This window comes from Cherax quadricarinatus, chromosome 52 (assembly GCF_038502225.1).
Source record: "Cherax quadricarinatus isolate ZL_2023a chromosome 52, ASM3850222v1, whole genome shotgun sequence".
Classification (NCBI taxonomy): Eukaryota; Metazoa; Arthropoda; class Malacostraca; order Decapoda; family Parastacidae; genus Cherax; species Cherax quadricarinatus.
The window spans coordinates 11188422-11207326 of NC_091343.1; the positions used below are offsets into that span (position 1 = coordinate 11188422).

The window sequence follows — 18905 nt, forward strand, 5'->3', positions numbered from 1 at the left end:
ATGAAGTGTCGAAGGGACGATCCTCTATAGGCTAAGCGTGAGAGACACTGTACATTAATAGTCTCCTAGCTCCATCGAGGGAAAATTAAAGAGTATGAGTAGAAATGGGAGAGTAATGCCGGAGTAGGTACCAAGCTGAATCAGAAGTTAGGTGGCACCAAGAATAGACGCTTATTCCGACCAGTTTGTAAATATTCTCTTGTAAAATGTTTGTTATGAAAGCAGTGTGGCGACTCGCGGTTACTCACTGGTTACATAATGTGTACATACGAATTTAAACAAATCATTGGACCCAAAAGAGTCTGTTTACTGTTTCCTTAAAAGGGCTTATTGTCGAAGATTTGGATACAAATATTTGTCCATTTTGTGTGGAAAAATTTATGGGATATTACTCTCTTAATTTAGTTACCATTATTAAATCATATTATGCAGAGAATCCGTAGTTTGGAGATTAGGAGGAGGTGTGGGATTACCAGGGCTGAGGAGGGGTTATTGAGATGGTTTGGACATGTAGAGAGGATGGAACGAAATAAAATAACTTCGAAAGTATACAAATCTGTAGTGGAGGGAAGGCGGGGTAGGGGTCGGCCTAGGAATGGTTAGTTGGAGGGGGTAAAGGAGTTTTTGTGTGCGAGGGGCTTGGACTTCCAGCAAGCGTGCGTGAGCGTGTTAGACAGGAACGAATGGAGACAAATGGAGTGTAAGCAAGGTAACATTTATGAAGGGATTCAGGGAAACCGGCAGGCCGGACTTGAGTCCTGGAGATGGGAAGTACAGTGTCTGCACTCTGAAGGAGGGGTGTTACTGTTGCAGTTTTGTAACTGTAGTGTAAGTACACCTCTGGTAAGACAGTAATGGAGTGAATGATGGAAGTTTTTCTTTTTGGAGCCGCTCTGCCTTGGTGGGTAACGGCTGATGTGTTAATAAAACAATAATAATATTAAATCATGAATGATACGCTTGATAATGGTCCAAGAGGGACTGAAATAGCCTAAAGTTTCCTCTTCAAATTGTAGTTTAACTGGGAATTTGTGAGTTAGACATATGTGCAACACTGAGCTGTCTTTATTGTCGAAACGATTCGCCTGCGCAACAGGCTTCGTCAGTAGAACACTGGCGGTAATTACTCTGGAAAGAGAAGAAACTATCCATATGTTGTACATCTGCCTTCTTCTTCAGTTTGCTAATATTGTGCACCATTTATTATCTAATAATTGTTTATTGTTTCAGACATGGTATTGATGTTGTTTAACGTATTTTGTATTATTATAGTCTATTAAGAGTTTATTTTTTGTCTCAGTTAAAAACAACTGGGAGGATATTTGTTAGATCCAGTAATATTAAAGTGTTTTACTGAACCAAGAGTTATGCACTCAGTTTGAACTACTGGCTTTTTCGTCATAGCCCTGAAACCTTCTAAATTTGCTTCATAATATTTAATTTTAGTGTGTGTAACATCGCTCGCTGCCGTCACCTCTAAACTTTTTACTGAAAGATTGATTTAACAATAAATCCAACAAATACATTTTAGTAAACTGTAAATTATTTACCATTATTACTTCTAGTTACTTCCTTCACTTGCTCGATTATAAATATATCACAATAAATTATATTGATCATGTCTTTTGGGGTTTAAAAGGTTTACATAATGCTGCATTTCACCAGTGTATACTCAAGGATGTTTCTTACCTAAAATAACTAAAAACTTCATCATTGTAACAAAACCACTCATAAAATCCACTCAGTGTTCTGGACATTTACGCTTTCCTATCTCTCTCTCCCTTTCTACCCACAACCTTTATTTTTTAATGCTCTATCTTTCCCCAGTCCTTTCCATCCCAATTCTTGGTGTAACAAAAGCTAAAATAGTTGCCAAAGTAAATTCTCGTGCATATACATTGATATACATACCTACCATGTATATACACTGAAATATACACTCACCCCTACTTTCATGTACACTGAAATACTACAAATAATTACGTACTTTTGTCTTTTTTACCTTCTGATTATAACTAAAAGGTTCCTAAATATTTGTCTGAAATTCTGGTTCCTTAGCTTATACATTACGATATTTATAGTCTATTATAACTCTTTCACCAGGTCTAAAACCTGACACAAAACAGCATAAGACTTTATAATAACAAAGTTCTCACTCCAGGAGGGCTTTATCAAGGATTGTTAACTTTTCTTTGGCTTATTGCCTCTTCTACCTAGGATTAAAACATAACATTTCCTGTACTGAACTACTTATTCTATCCCTACCGCCACAACATCTTGAAAATCCTTGGCGTTATGTTTACTGTTTGTTGCCGATTTTTGCATCGTGAACATACTTATTTATGTTGCTATTTATTTATTTATCTTGGTTTCTTTATAAAGTTAACATTACTCTGTAATGACCTGTAGATGTCGACTTATGATGGATCTCTGTTCTGATTTTAGTTTATTAATGCTGTCTGTTTCTATCAGTCAACCCTATTATAGAGACATTATTTTCTGTTACTATGAACAGGACTCTTGAGTTGACCGGACAACGTTCAACATTCACTATGAAACAGCTTTAATCTTAGCCTGCTGTATAGTCCTTGTGGCTTAGCGCTTCTTTTTGATTATAATAATAATAATTTAATCTTAGCCTGACAACATTCAGCTGTCGGTACTCGTTTAGGTTTCACAAGACATACAAGTCTGACGTTAAACAGGTTAACGACTGAACTGTGTGCTTAATGACCATCCATGTCCCACAAGCTTAATATTTTTGCCTTACTTAGGTAAAGAGCGAATTTTATCAGTAAGAAATTTACTTCTGTATAATGGAATCTAAATATTTCATTGTGCGTTGATATGATTGTTTAAAAGTGTATTAAATATAAGAATAATATACAAATAACCTACACACTGGAGAAAGAAACTTATGACGACGTTTTGGTCCAAGTCTGACCGAAACAATGTCGTCATGAGTTTCTCATATGAGTTATTTGTGTATTGTTCAAGTCACGGTATTGTACGTTTATGTTCTTTATGAGAATAACGTACCTTCTGCATTGCAATGATGAACCATCAGAGTGTAGAAATCGCTTGTGGATTGAGGAAGCACACGCGTCAAGACTATATTTTGATCTTCCTTGATATATTCTTCTGCAGAGTAACATCAAGCACTTGGAACACAGTGCTCCTCCAGTCACTAAGTCTTCTCATAATTACTGTGTCTTGCATATTTTCTCAAGGATTGCAAGAGGAACATTGTTGTACCTAACCAAAGCACCCAGAACACGAACCATACCTAATGCTTATATCATTCTCATTAATAACAATGTAGCTGAGAATATAACCGAGGCATTTTTATTATGTCAATTTGCAGTAGTTATAACACCACAACCACCGCTGTCAAAGACTTCACCAAATTCCAAACTGACATTCTTCGAAGTAGTGGTGATTACTCCGTGAGAAGGTTACCAGTGGTGATATTTGCCTTACTCCGTGTGAAGGTTACCAGTGGTGATATTTACCTTACACAGTGTGAAGGTCACCAGTGGTGATATTTGCCTTACTCCGTGTGAAGGTTACCAGTGGTGATATTTACCTTACACAGTGTGAAGGTTACCAGTGGTGATATTTACCTTACACAGTGTGAAGGTTACCAGTGGTGATATTTACCTTACTCCGTGTGAAGGTTACCAGTGGTGATATTTACCTTACACAGTGTGAAGGTTACCAGTGGTGATATTTACCTTACACAGTGTGAAGGTCACCAGTGGTGATATTTACCTTACACAGTGTGAAGGTTACCAGTGGTGATATTTACCTTACACAGTGTGAAGGTCACCAGTGGTGATATTTACCTTACACAGTGTGAAGGTTACCAGTGGTGATATTTACCTTACACAGTGTGAAGGTCACCAGTGGTGATATTTACCTTACACAGTGTGAAGGTTACCAGTGGTGATATTTACCTTACACAGTGTGAAGGTTACCAGTGGTGATATTTACCTTACACAGTGTGAAGGTCACCAGTGGTGATATTTACCTTACACAGTGTGAAGGTTACCAGTGGTGATATTTACCTTACACAGTGTGAAGGTCACCAGTGGTGATATTTACCTTACACAGTGTGAAGGTCACCAGTGGTGATATTTACCTTACACAGTGTGAAGGTCACCAGTGGTAATGTTTACCTTACACAGTGTGAAGGTCACCAGTGGTAATGTTTACCTTACACAGTGTGAAGGTCACCAGTGGTGATGTTTACCTTACACAGTGTGAAGGTCACCAGTGGTGATGTTTACCTTACAGTGTGAAGGTCACCAGTGGTGATGTTTACCTTACACAGTGTGAAGGTCACCAGTGGTAATGTTTACCTTACACAGTGTGAAGGTCACCAGTGGTGATGTTTACCTTACACAGTGTGAAGGTCACCAGTGGTGATGTTTACCTTACACAGTGTGAAGGTCACCAGTGGTGATGTTTACCTTACACAGTGTGAAGGTCACCAGTGGTGATGTTTACCTTACACAGTGTGAAGGTCACCAGTGGTAATGTTTACCTTACACAGTGTGAAGGTCACCAGTGGTAATGTTTACCTTACACAGTGTGAAGGTCACCAGTGGTAATGTTTACCTTACACAGTGTGAAGGTCACCAGTGGTGATGTTTACCTTACAGTGTGAAGGTCACCAGTGGTGATTACCTTACACAGTGTGAAGGTCACCAGTGGTGATGTTTACCTTACACAGTGTGAAGGTCACCAGTGGTAATGTTTACCTTACACAGTGTGAAGGTCACCAGTGGTGATGTTTACCTTACACAGTGTGAAGGTCACCAGTGGTGATGTTTACCTTACACAGTGTGAAGGTCACCAGTGGTGATGTTTACCTTACACAGTGTGAAGGTCACCAGTGGTGATGTTTACCTTACACAGTGTGAAGGTCACCAGTGGTGATGTTTACCTTACAGTGTGAAGGTCACCAGTGGTGATGTTTACCTTACACAGTGTGAAGGTCACCAGTGGTGATGTTTACCTTACACAGTGTGAAGGTCACCAGTGGTAATGTTTACCTTACACAGTGTGAAGGTCACCAGTGGTAATGTTTACCTTACAGTGTGAAGGTCACCAGTGGTAATGTTTACCTTACAGTGTGAAGGTCACCAGTGGTAATGTTTACCTTACACAGTGTGAAGGTCACCAGTGGCAATGTTTACCTTACACAGTGTGAAGGTCACCAGTGGTAATGTTTACCTTACAGTGTGAAGGTCACCAGTGGTAATGTTTACCTTACAGTGTGAAGGTCACCAGTGGTGATGTTTACCTTACTCAACAGTGTGAAGGTCACCAGTGGTAATGTTTACCTTACACAGTGTGAAGGTCACCAGTGGTAATGTTTACCTTACAGTGTGAAGGTCACCAGTGGTGATGTTTACCTTACAGTGTGAAGGTCACCAGTGGTGATGTTTACCTTACACAGTGTGAAGGTCACCAGTGGTGATGTTTACCTTACACAGTGTGAAGGTCACCAGTGGTGATGTTTACCTTACTCCGTGTGAAGGTCACCAGTTGTGGTATTTACCTTACAGTGTGAAGGTCACCAGTTGTGGTATTTACCTTACAGTGTGAAGGTCACCAGTTGTGGTATTTACAGTGTGAAGGTCACCAGTGGTGATGTTTACCTTACTCCGTGTGAAGGTCACCAGTTGTGGTATTTACCTTACAGTGTGAAGGTCACCAGTTGTGGTATTTACAGTGTGAAGGTCACCAGTTGTGGTATTTACAGTGTGAAGGTCACCAGTTGTGGTATTTACAGTGTGAAGGTCACCAGTTGTGGTATTTACAGTGTGAAGGTCACCGGATAATAAACGTTGGTAAAACTTAAAAAAAAATTTTAATACATATAGTGAAACATTAGAATGTCTTCACAACTGATAACATGAACAACTCCTGTATAATTTATTATAGCTCACTGGTCATCTTATGAAGTGTAATGACGGAAGAACATAATTATATCAAAAGTTTTTAATACCAACAAGTTGATGAATAAAAGACAGTAAACTGCATCTTCCAGTCCAACTCACTCTTATGTCACCGCTCATTGGCACTTTTTTCATTTTTTGGCTTTCCCTATTAAGGCCTCCATTCTTATGTCTTTATTTTAGGATGATAAAAGCCTTGGTGTGCGAATATCTCTTAAATAAAGATGTTGCACACGTGTTGCAACACGTGTTGCAACAGGTGTTGCACACGTGTCTTATTCATCAGTGTAGTAATACTTATCAAGGAAACAGATCTCCATAAGAAGAAGTGTTCAGAATCCTCTTTTAACTCTATTTTGGATTGTTACCCAAATTCAGATGTTTTAACATTTGCAAAGTAAATTCAGGAATGGTCCTGAAACCCCTGAACACGGTCATCCCTTAATATCAGTTATGTGCTAAAGCCTTTCTTCTCTTTACATCTCTTACTAAACCTTGTTAGAACCTTTACTCTCAGGCTCTGCTGTTTTACCCCTCACCTGGTCACTATATATCCGTGCTCTGTTAATGTTCGTTGAGGCTTAGTTAAGCTCTTATTATGTGAAACAGCCTCAATAAAACATTCAGATCACTAAGTGTCCATTTACCTAAATTGATTGTCGATATATTTATAACTATCATACTCTCATAGAAAGTCTGGGTTGATATAGTTAGCAATACTGCAAGTTATATGAACGTTGATGTTAAGGAGAGCCGCTATGCTTACTTGAACACTGAGTGGCGTAATTTATATACACCTCCAGCATGCATGCAATTACAAGATGGTAGGCAACAGTGTGTGATCTGGTCTTGGTAAACTTTAGTCTGTAGCAGGAATGCATCTCGTCATGGTAAATTTTGAAATTTGCCATGACCTTTGATCTTGTTTCAATTAGGGCAACATCAATCTATTTTTTTTGTGAATCTTATAATTTGTGTATAATTTTCACTTTTGGTATGTGCCGAGTGCACAGAAGAGGTCCTCCATGCTTTCTATTAAACTTTAGAAAATACAAATTACTACTCTGTACATCTCAGTCAGCTGAAAGCATGGCTAACCAGAGCCATCTAGCGGTGAGTCAACTCTATAGTAGATTCGTCGGGTTAGCCTAGTTGTTGAGGCATTCTGATGTTTCAGAGGGAGGGTAGGCTGACCAGTTTCACTATTTTGTGGAATATTTAAGGCAGTCAAACCCACTCGAGCCTTTGGCTGGTAGATCGATATCTCCTTATGTGTAATCACTATTGTTGCTGAGTGTTCTCATATTTCACCATTCTTCATAACTGTTCCTTAGATGGTTATTGTGTTGAAAAGTGTACATAGCGTAAACAGTGTACATGAGTCTGGTGCTGGAATATTGTTAAATTACAAATTCATATCTGCTTTATTTCATCTTGTGATTCAACTCTGACTGCTCTAAGATAGTTTATCCTGTGACCTGGTACTTAAAGTCATAGACAATTATATGGGTTCATGATAACGCTTTATTCTATGCATGTAACTTTTAAGGTAATGAGATAGAACAGAGCTCTCCTGGCCGTATTACACCATACCTTTTGTATGCAACGATCCTTGTTTGAAGATTGTAAGAAAACATACAAAATATATTAGTTATTCCTTTGTACAGTTATTTATATTGTGTTTGTCTCCATGAGGATTTTCTCAATCTGCCCATTTGTAATATTTACTTCGGAATTATTTCCATAATATTACATTTTATAATTCTTTTCTTTCATTCAAACTACAGTAGGTGAAACAGTTAGACTATGCCATGACCAGCAGCCAGAGTAGAGAAACTTTAACTATGGACATGAACCAATCCGCCGCCTCTGTTTCCTTCGGGAAGAGAAATGGTTGGTATGTAAACAGAGGTGTTGCATTCTTGCTGGGGCTGCTCTTCGTGAGTGCTGTAGTGGCCACGGGACTTCTCGTTTACTACTACGCCCCGCATGTCAGGGAGTCAGGACAAGATTCCCAGGACCTGAAAGACGACAGAGGGCGTAGCCCACTAGTGAGTACCTGAATACCATCATGATTTCTGATCTGAATTGTTGAAAGATAACCTGATTCTGTTGCAAGTTCTCTCGTCAATTTCTCAGTAATGTAAATACTACTGCTAAGATGCATATAAGCCTGTTAGTCGTATATTAACGCGAGAGTTATGCCAAAGAGTCAGAAAATATCCAGAATATAAAAAATATATTGTATTTCATGTTTTCTTTCGAGCTGTTAGCCACTGACTACACTGTCTTTCAGACTAAGTTCCTGGTAAGTTTATATATTATTGCTCCTTCAGTGGGTACCGTCTTGACTGTAGTGAAGAGCTCATCATTCAAGAAATTTACACTACTCCCTCTTCCTCGGATGAAATCTAATTATCAGTTATTTCCCAAGAGCTGCTTGACTCTTACGAGCTTAGTTCCCCATCAATTTAATAGTGCATATTAATATCTTAAGAGGCATGCATTTGGGAAACAGTTACAAAATTAGTCTATTCTAAAATTAAAACATATTGTTAAATGCTCTGTTAACTAATGTCTTACAGCAACCTTCCACACACTCGCCTGTTGAGACATCTCCTGAAACACCATCTAAAGAGAAAATCAATGTAAGACTACCCAGAGCCCTCAAGCCTCTCCACTATATGGTCAAACTTCAACCTTTTATTAATGGCAACTTCAGCATCATGGGATACGTGGAGGTGGAGATGGAGGTTGTTGAGCCGACCTCCAACATTACTCTTCATATTAATGATATAATCACAAACAACGAAACCATCAAGGTATGTTTTTAAAAAATATGGTTTAAGATAACACAACTGTATAGAAGCATCTATCACAGCTTTGCCTCATATAGCTATGTAACTTGGAGTGATTATATGGAAAGATACAAAAAAGATAGTCATCCTGGTCAACATTGCTACAAATGCTATATATTTTTATTTCACCTTATAATTTTACAGTTGACGCCTTCTGATGATCGGACGGGATCCAAGATAGGGATTGTAAAACATCTATATGACAAAGAACGAGAATTTTACATTGCCAAGTTAAACAAGGAGCTAAAGCCCGGCAAGAAATACGTTCTTTCCATGGAGTTCGTTGGTTACCTCAATGACAAGCTCCTAGGTTTTTACAGATCTTCATATACGGATGAACAAGGGAATGAAAAGTAAGATTAATTTTTGAACAGATATTTTTGTTTGTTTACATTTGAACTCTCCATAGTGACAATACTTGTATTGTACTTTCCTGTCTTTTAGATGGATTGCAGTGACTCAGTTCCAACCAACGGACGCCAGAAGAGCCTTTCCATGTTTTGATGAACCTGCGTTGAAAGCCACTTACGAAATTTTCCTGGGAAGGGAATCTTCAATGTCTTCCCTTTCAAACATGCCGAAGTTTGAAACAATACCAATGTAAGATATTATAATTTATTTTATACGAGTCTTATGCTAAATTTATCTTGAGTCATATACTGAACATAGGAAGTAAATGGTTAAAAATATTATTTTTATATTTATTTGTTATTTCTATCCCAGCGAGGGTCAAGATGGGTGGGTGTGGGACCACTTCAACACAAGCGTGCCCATGTCCACCTACCTGGTAGCCTTCGTCATCTCTGACTTCGCTAGCATGGAGTCCAACGACAACGATCACGTTCTCTTCCGAGGTAGGTTGTAATGGAAAGTTATTATTTTATATAATAATGAATGTCGCACATCTGCCATGTGACTGAAACAGACACACACAAGTAATATCAGCAATATAAAAGTAATATAAGGAAATGTATGAAATTTTTAACTCTTATTTCCTCTCAGTTTTTAAGCAGGAAGATACTAGTGAAATTCCAGAAATGATAAATTATGTAGAACAGAACGATAATAAACTATGCACGATAAGGGGTAACTCGTGACAAGGTCCTCAGATATATAGAGAAATTAAAATCGAACAAATCCCCAGGCCCTGATGAACTGTTTGCAAGGGTTTTAAAGGAACGTAGAGATGACCTTAGCAAACCTTTGGCTAGTCTTCTCAAGATATCACTACAAACTAGCATAGTGCCAGACAAGTGGAAAATGTCAAATGTAATACCTATTTACAAAGCAGGAGACAGGTCCTTAGCTTCAAACTATAGACCAATAAGCTTTACCTCCATAGTGGGAAAATTTATGGAATCTATAATTGCCAAGGCAATTTGTAGCCATCTTGTAAGGCATAACTTGATTAATGAATCTCAGCATGGTTTTACAAAGGGGCATTCCTGCCTTAGGAATTTACTAACTTTTTTCACCAAGGTATTTGAGGTGAATAGTTCAGAGAACCGACATGTTGATAAATTAGACACATGTGCAACTCTTGGGTATCTTTATTGAGGAAACGTTTCGCCACACAGTGGCTTCATCAGTCCATACGTAGGAGAAACTTGAAGAACAGGAGAAGAATGAGGTAATCAGTCCCTCAACCTTGAGTCGATGTGTTCAGTCCATCAATCTTGAATAGAATGATTCAAGATTGATGGACTGAACACATCGACTCAAGGTTGAGGGACTGATTACCTCATTCTTCTCCTGTTCTTCAAGTTTCTCCTACGTATGGACTGATGAAGCCACTGTGTGGCGAAACGTTTCCTCAATAAAGATACCCAAGAGTTGCACATGTGTCTAATTTATCAAGGTATTTGAGGAAGGTAGATCATGATAATGAATACGATATTGTGTATATGGGCTTCAGTAAGGCTTTTGACAGAGTTCCACATCAGTGGCTACTGAGGAAAATTAAGGCACACGGAATAAGAGCAAAATTTTTTTCCTGGGTAGAGTCGTGGTTGGCAGAGAGGCAGCAGAGAGTTTGCATCAATGGGGAGAAATCAGAGTGGGGGCGCAAGAGCGCTTTTCCACAGGGGCCAGTATTGGGCCCTTTGTTGTTCACAATTTATATAAAGGACATTGATGAGGGAATAAATAGCGACATAAGCAAGTTTGCTGATGACACCAAAATAGGTCGCCTAATTCATTGTAATGAAGGTCCGAATAGACTGATGTAGTGGTCGGTGAAGTGGCTGATGCAGTTTAATATAGACAAATGCAAAGTTCTAAACACTGGACAAGAAAATACCCATACCACATATAAACTATGTACTATGTAGCGTACTAAAAATATCTAGCCTAGATAGGACTCGCAGCATTGGTTTTAAGTTCGAAAAATTCCGATTCAGGAAGGATATAGGAAAGCACTGGTTTAGTAATAGAGTTGTGGATGAGTGCAACAAACTCCCGAGTACCGTCATAGAAGATAAAACGTTGTGTAGTTTTAAAAATAGGTTGCATAAATACATGAGTGGGGGTGGGTGGGTGAGCTGGATCTGATTAGCTTGTGCTAATAGGTCTGATGCCGTGCCCCTTAAGTGGATGTGACCTGACCTGGCTAGGTGGGTCATTGGTCAGTAGGCCAGCTTCTAGGCAGGTGTAAGTCACCTGCCTAGAAGCTGGCTGCCTTGGATTAAAACGTCTAGCGTGAGCTGGACGCCAAGGTATTGGTCCAATGTGGTACGGTAGGTAAAGCACTGCGTACCTTGTCCCAAGTCTCCTTCGGCCAGTGTGTGTACGTGCGTGTTTGCGTTCGTACGTGCGTTCGTGTGTACTCACCTATTTGTGGTTGCAGGGGTCGAGTCCTAGCTCCTGGCCCCGCCTCTTCACCGGTCGCTACTAGACCCTCTCTCTCCCCGCTCCATGAGCTTTATCAAACCTCGTCTTAAAACTGTGTATGGTTCCTGCCTCCACTACGTCATTTTCTAGGCTATTCCACTGCCTTACAACTCTATGACTGAAGAAATACTTCCTACTATCTCTCTGACTCATTTGTGTCTTCAACTTCCAATTGTGGCCTCTTGTTTCTGTGTCCCCTCCCTGGAACATCCTGTCCTTGTCCACCTTGTCTATTCCACGCAGTATTTTATATGTCGTTATCATGTCTCCCCTGACCCTCCTGTCCTCCAGTGTCGTCAGGCCGATTTCCCTTAATCTTTCTTCATAGGACATTCCCCTTAGCTCTGGAACTAACCTTGTTGCAAACCTTTGTACTTTCTCTAGTTTCTTGACGTGCTTTATCAAGTGCGGGTTCCAAACAGGTGCTGCATACTCCAGTATGGGCCTGACATACACGGTGTACAGTGTCTTGAATGATTCCTTACTAAGGTGTCGGAATGCTGTTCTCAGGTTTGCCAGGCGCCCATATGCTGCAGCAGTTATCTGATTGATGTGTGCTTCCGGAGACATGCTCGGTGTTATACTCACCCCAAGATCTTTCTCCTTGAGTGAGGTTTGCAGTCTTTGGCCACCTAGCCTATACTCTGTCTGTGGTCTTCTGTGCCCTTCCCCTATCTTCATGACTTTGCATTTGGCAGGATTAAATTCGAGAAGCCATTTGCTGGACCAGGTGTCCAGTCTGTCCAGGTCTCTTTGAAGTCCTGCCTGGTCCTCATCAGATTTAATTCTCCTCATTAACTTCACATCATCTGCAAACAGGGACACTTCTGAGTCTAACCCTTCCGTCATGTCGTTCACATATACCAAAAATAGCACTGGTCCTAGGACCGACCCCTGTGGGACCCCGCTCGTCACAGGTGCCCACTGTGATACATCATTACGTACCATGACTCGTTGTTGCCTCCCTGTCAGGTATTCTCTGATCCATTGCAGTGCCCTTCCTGTTATATGCGCCTGATGCTCTAGCTTCTGCACTAATCTCTTGTGAGGAACTGTGTCAAAGGCCTTCTTGCAGTCCAAGAAGATGCAATCAACCCACCCCTCTCTCTCTTGTCTTACTTCTGTTATTTTATCATAAAACTCCAGAAGGTTTGTGACACAGGATTTGCCTTCCGTGAATCCGTGCTGGTTGGCATTTATACTCCTGTTCCGTTCCAGGTGCTCCACCACTCTCCTCCTGATAATCTTCTCCATAATTTTGCATACTATACACGTCAATGACACAGGTCTATAGTTTAGTGCCTCTTTTCTGTCTCCTTTTTTGAAAATGGGAACTACATTTGCTGTCTTCCATACCTCAGGTAGTTGCTCAGTTTCCAGGGATGTGTTGAAGATTGTGGTAAGTGGTACGCACAACATATCTGCTCCCTCTCTAAGGACCCATGGAGAGATGTTGTCCGGTCCCATTGCCTTTGAGGTATCGATGTCCCTTAGCAGTTTCTTCACCTCCTCCTCATCTGTATGTATGTCGTCCAACACTTGTTGGTGTATTCCTTGTTGGTGTCCCCATCTGGTCTGTCCCCCCAGAGTTCTTCCTGTCTCTACTGTAAATACTTCCTTAAATCTCGTGTTGAGCTCCTCACATACCTCTTGATCGTTTCTTGTGAGTTCCCCACCTTCTTTCCTCAGCCTTATCACCTGGTCCTTGACTGTTGTCTTCTTCCTAATGTGGCTATACAGCAGTTTCGGGTCAGATTTGACTTTCGATGCTATGTCGTTTTCATACTGTCTCTGGGCCTCCCTCCTTATCTGCGCATACTCGTTTCTGGCTCTTCTACTAATCTCCTTGTTTTCCTGGGTCCTATGCCTCCTGTACCTTTTCCATTCTCTGTTGCACTTAGCTTTTGCCTCCCTACACCTTCGGGTAAACCAAGGACTCGTCTTGGTCTTCCTATTATTTCTGTTTCCCTTGGGAACAAAACTTTCCTCTGCCTCCTTGCACTTTGTTGCCACATATTCCATCATCTCGTTTACTGATTTTCCTACCATTTCTCTGTCCCACTGAACCTCCTGCAGGAAGTTTCTCATACCTGTGTAGTCCCCCCTTTTATAGTTTGGCCTGTCCCCTTCAGTTCCTGTTACCTTCTCCACTTGTAACTCTACTATATAGTCAAAACTCAGAACCACATGATCGCTAGCTCCAAGGGGCCTCTCGTAAGTGATGTCCTCGATGTCTGAACTGCTCAGGGTGAACACAAGGTCCAGTCTTGCTGGCTCATCCTCCCCTCTCTCTCTGGTTGTGTGTGTGTGTGTGTGTGTGTGTGTGTGTGTGTGTGTGTGTGTGTGTGTGTGTGTGTGTGCTGGTTCATGCATAAAAGAAAAAGAAACAAGAGTTTGATATGGTTTACCCGGCATCACACTCGTTCATCAGACGGAAAAATGATCAATAATCTTCGTATATGTTATCTTTGGCGCAGTAGATCTTTATTGGAATCCATTCGTAAATTATATTTATTACCAAAAGGTGAAAGTTATGGTCAAAGAATATTTAGAGAATTTTACTGTCTTTGCACATATATGTCATTATATACAAGTATATTTTAGCGTCTTTCAGAAGTTTTTCTTTCATTGTTATTATCTTGTGTATATAAATACATGACTTCAAATGTAAGTCTAGTTATACTACGGAAAGTTTTCTTTTTTCAAAATCATAATTAGCTGAAACTTTTGATGCAAAAGAATTCAGAACATATAATTTGCGTCGTGATTTTTTGGAAGTGGGTAACCACATATTTAGCTATGTTATTTAATCTAAACCCACACGGAGAATTGAACCCGAAGCTCGTAAAAATGCCTCTTTGATACGGTAGAGTTTTGTCTGCCAGTCATAACTTATTTTGTAAATTAAATAACATTAAATCATTAAGCTGGGAAAGAGACCAACCTAGCCGGATGTGCTCTCTTGTGGAGAACAGATCCGGCAAGGTTGGTTAATCTGTTTAAAGCCTATCGAGTGCTCTGAATCAGCACGTAACATTTTCAGCAATTAAGAATAGTTAATCCCTAAACTAATTATTATTATAATAAAAAAGAAGCGCTAAACCACAAGGGTTATACAGCTAATCCCTAAACTAAACTCTCAGCATATATACGCTGGGAGAAATACGTGTCTCTGTGATATATCTTGTGGTACGACTATGTGTATATGTCCGAGTTGAAAATAAAACAGCATTGGATTTATTTTGGCAGCGTTTTGTTATGCTAACTTTCTCAAATGTTACACAAATAACCCGCACATAAAAGAGAGAAGCTACGACGACGTTTCGGTCCGACTTGGACCATTGACAAAGTCACAAAGTTGCGGGTTATTTGTGTATCGTTCCAGTCACGGTATTGTGCCTTTTTGTTATTTATTCTCAAATGTTGCTTAACTGTTCTGCTTGAGTGAAGTTACCGTGGAGGATGCTTCTGAAAATATTTTGTTTATGTTGCAGTGAAGGCTCGAAAAGCTGCCATTAACCAGGCAGACTACGCTCTCCTGACAGGTCCTAAAATTCTTACTCACTTCGAGGATTACTTCAACGTCTCGTTCCCTCTTCCCAAGCAAGACATGATTGCAATTCCCGACTTCTCGGCTGGTGCCATGGAAAACTGGGGACTCATTACCTACAGGTCAGATAGAATTTAAACTATTATGTTTTTACTTTTATTAATGCTACCGTATGATAATATTTTTACCTGTAGAGGCGAGTTGGAAGCTTTTATATATACTGCTTAGAAAAATTTTCACAATTACTGCCATAATTAAAACATTTTCAATATCAGTACCATGCATTCCATTTCCAGAAATAATTCTTTCAAGTAAGTCTCTGTGCAGTATAAGTCTGAGATTGCAATTATATTATTATTATTCTGATAATATGTAAGCAAAATAGTTTATCATCACCAGTGTCTATTAATGAGTCTGGTCATATGCAGGGAGACAGCAATGTTGTATGATCCAGAGGTGTCATCAGCGAGGAACAAACAGAGGGTAGCTATCGTGGTGTCCCACGAGCTGGCTCACCAGTGGTTTGGGAATCTCGTAACTCCAGACTGGTGGACAGACCTTTGGCTCAATGAAGGTTTTGCTTCCTTCATGGAATACATCGGTGTGGACCATGTGAGTTGCCTGCAGGGTCAGCTTTTAACACTGGGTGATGATAGGCAGGATCCTTCAGTAAATTTGTGGTCGAGAAGCAAAGGGAAAAGTGCGAGAGTAAAACTTATTTTATATTTTCTAGCAAGAAAATTAATAATTAAACCACAGATTGGTCGTTGTCTAGTTGTTAAAAAAAAGGAAGCCATTGTGAACGAGAGGGGGATTCTTAACGAAGCAGTTCTTACAGTCTCAGTTGTGTAATATGTCTTACACCAGAAGGAAACTTAATTTAGCAAAATATACTTTATTAATGTTATACGATACCAATAAGTTCTTGAATAAGACACATGTTTATCATTCATGTATCTTTTTTATAGAAATTTTTCATCTGCATAACAGGCTTCTTCTACCTAATATAGGCGAATATAACGCAGCAATAATAGTAGTTTTGACGAGACCAGTCCATCACACTTGGTAGGAAGAGGTAGTCAATCCCTCAAGCATAAGGCACAGGCATGAGGCCAGACCCTATATACTAACACAGAAGTGGGCCACGCTCACCTGTGATGCCAACTCCAGCTGCTTCACATCGCTTATGGACTGAAGAAGCCTGTTGTGCAAGGGAAACATTCCGACAGTAACGATACTTGAATGTTGCACATGTATTTTATTCATTAATATAAATTTATATATAACATAAACACTTAAAATAACACAGCACATATGAAATTTATAATGCTTCCAGTGCACAATATATCAAGATAACACACAAAGGTATAAGATCATTATTAATGAACTTAACACACCCAATAGCAAATATACAAAGCGATGTGTATCTTACCAGTGTGATTATGCTAAGAGTGTTTTTAATACCTATTTTGGGGAATAAAAGCATCCCTGACGTGATGTACATAAGACTCAGTTTAAATGACTCGCGTTCTTGATAGACTATGAACTTAATAAACCATCCAACCAACTCAACATTTTAACTCCAAACTGTAATATTAAGCTTGTAACAAGCAAGAAAACTAAAATATCCAAATTGCACACATGGTTGGATTTAAGTAATCTGAAAGTAAAGCTTATTCTGATAATTCTAAACTTTCAGAATTACTGATTGAGATGAGAAAGGAGGTGGGTAAATTAATATGGAGAAGGAAAAAGAGATTTATATTATCAATCGGTAATTTCTAGAATAATTCTATGAAGTATGCATTAGATAAGATTTTTGGGGGTATAAAAAAGGGCTGGTTTCAAGCTCTAGTTATGTAAGTACCCATAAGAAAATCTGCAACAATGTTGTGACTAATTAACACAAGCTATTACACCTTATCCGTAACTCCTCTGCCCTATGGTTTCTAACACCCAGTGTCAGACATTCTACGAGTTAATACCAATTTGCCTAACCATGACTACTTTTCCTCTAGGCAGAGCCCACCTGGAACATGATGGAACAGTTCGTAACTGAGGATGTCCAGAGAGTGTTCTCTTTAGACTGGCTGGAGTCCTCACACCCTATTAGCATCCCAGTGGGACATCCAGATGAGATTAATGAAATATTTGATCTCATCTCCTACTTAAAGGGTAAGTATAACTCTATTTCTATTTAAGTTGGCTGGTTTGTTAAGTGTTTAAACCCTACCGACTGTACGAAGTTTGTTAAAGCTTATACCTTGTTCAATCAAGGTTACCTTGTTCAGTCAAAGTTACCGTGTTCAGTCAAGGTTACCTTGTTCAGTCAAAGTTACCGTGTTCAGTCAAGGTTACCTTGTTCAATCAAAGTTACCGTGTTCAGTCAAGGTTACCTTAACCCTTATGGTATGAATTTAAGTAAACTCTCAGGGTATATTGACTGAGAAACATACACCTCTCAGGGTCTAGTCCTGCTTATTTATGCACTGAGAGGTTGAGTAATTTGCACAGTTTTTCTGAGCTGTAGTATTATGTCATTCAATGCATTCGCTAATTTACTCATCTTTACTATTTGCATTATTAATTAAAAAAACCACAATTTCTAATGTTTGGGTAGGAAGAATGACAATAGTAATCTTTTAGAGTTCTTCGCTATCATTACTGTAATACAATTAGTAAATTTTTTATAATGAGTGTCAGTAAATAGTATTTACATACATTTTCGTTACATTTTAAATCACACTTGTTATTACTGTTAAGACTGGAAACTTGTCAAACTAATATTTTCAAAGAAAAATTCTTCTAATAATCAACCAGTTAATTAAACTGAGGTAAATTATGCATTCATAGAAACAATAATTTGAAATAAATTATTAACTCATCCAGATCAGCCATCAGTTAATTGAAAACTGTCAACACAATATGATGTTTGATTAACTCAGGTGGTAGATAAGATATACTTTCGTTTTCAGAAAACTTTAATATTTTGTTTTGTTTCCTTTAAAATATAGTGTATTACAGGAGTTATGAAAGCTTCGAGAAGGATATGTAAAACAATGCATAATTACTTCAGTAATATAATGAGAACTACTTATGCAAATTCTATATTTAGTATATTAGCGTTAGTTAATATACTGAATATGTCGATCTCAGAACTTTCGTGGAATACTTCTATATATTTTATGCATCAAAGTTCTCAGGTAAAGGATTTTCAAAGCACAGGTATATGGAATCTAAAATGCATTATAAGAAACTGAAATTTGTTTAGAAACACAAACTATTCACCTATAATTTTTACACTCTCTTTTGTCCTCTTTGCCTTTATATAAAAAACTTTACAAGCTCTCTGCCAATCTTTAGATAACTTACCTTCTTCCATACATTTAACATTTCTGTCATTTTCCCATCAATCCCAGCTGGTTTACCCCCTTTCAGTCTATCCACTGCCACAGGTACTTTCCCCACACAACTGGCTCTTCCTCAGTCCTACAAGATGTTATACCTTCCTGCCCAGCTCACAAAAACCACAGCTTCCCTATCTTCATCATCTTTTAATAGTTCCTCAAAATATTCCCTCCATCTTCATGATACCTCTAACTTTATCTAATAACTCTCTTCTTCTATTTTTAACTGTCAAAT

General features: G+C 39.0%; 1 non-coding gene across 1 annotated transcript in view; it reads left to right on the top strand.

The window, feature by feature from the left end:
- The window catches only part of LOC128696868 (aminopeptidase N), a 60326-nt gene that overhangs the window by 26194 nt on the left and 15227 nt on the right, over positions 1–18905 (top strand). Inside the window, exons 2-9 of the transcript XR_011393432.1 lie at positions 7754–8017; positions 8552–8788; positions 8969–9177; positions 9269–9424; positions 9548–9678; positions 15208–15385; positions 15692–15875; positions 17282–17438. This is a non-coding gene — a transcript (aminopeptidase N). The remainder of the gene's footprint in view (positions 1–7753; positions 8018–8551; positions 8789–8968; positions 9178–9268; positions 9425–9547; positions 9679–15207; positions 15386–15691; positions 15876–17281; positions 17439–18905) is intronic.